Below are 896 nucleotides of genomic sequence, written 5' to 3'. Positions count from 1 at the left end.
ACACAGACTGAGTGCCGAGTTCAAACAGAATGATAGGGCTCTGGATTATCTGATACTTGGGATACCATTCCACTTCTTGGTTCATGAATGGTTAGCAGAAACGAAGCATCTCCAATGACAAATTATTCTGAAAATTCCTTAATTTTCAAATATCCACCATGGGAACAAACTGAATGGTACAATTCAGTTCCATGTTGAATGCTGCAGTCAACAGGTGATCTGAGGAATATTGGGTGATCCCACATTCCGAGACCACATCTTCGGTTATATATACACCTTAATACATATGACAAAACTAGAGTGGGAGCACTCGGTAGAGTGCAAAACCTCCGCCGCCAATACTGTTAGGTCACTCAAGTGAACCTGATATCCTATTCATTCAATTTGACATCAACAGTGCTCACAGAGTTATAGTTTGCAACTTTCCCTTTTACTTTTAACTTTTACATACTCAATTCATTCGTCATAACTAGATTCCTTGAGACAGAAGTTGATTTTACATGGGTATATCCACCTGAAGTTCCAAAATCAGCCGCAATTATAATTTCGGCATGTTTTTTCTTGGAAATCACTTATAACATGTAGAAATGCTAAAAAAAAAATCGAAATTTTGTTGAAAAAAAAGTTGCAAAATTTTCTGTTTTTTTTTCTCTAACAAATTTTTTTTTTGGGGGGGGGGGGTGGAAATCACTTAAAACATGTAGAAATGCAAAAAACAAAAATTCAAATATTTTTTCAAAATATCCGCTATAGCGGCCATATTGGACTTTTGACCAAGTCCAAAATCTCATGGCATGATCCTTGGACCATACCTTATCCCCTCACAAAGTTTCGTCGAAATCCGTCGAGGAGTTTTTCCGTAATACTGTTCACAAACAAACAAACAAACACAGATG

This window comes from Eptatretus burgeri, chromosome 4, assembly GCF_056783735.1.
Source record: "Eptatretus burgeri isolate ZD-2024b chromosome 4, Ebu_testis_v1, whole genome shotgun sequence".
NCBI classification, from domain to species: domain Eukaryota; kingdom Metazoa; phylum Chordata; class Myxini; order Myxiniformes; family Myxinidae; genus Eptatretus; species Eptatretus burgeri.
Note: the sequence above shows the minus strand (reverse complement) of the source record.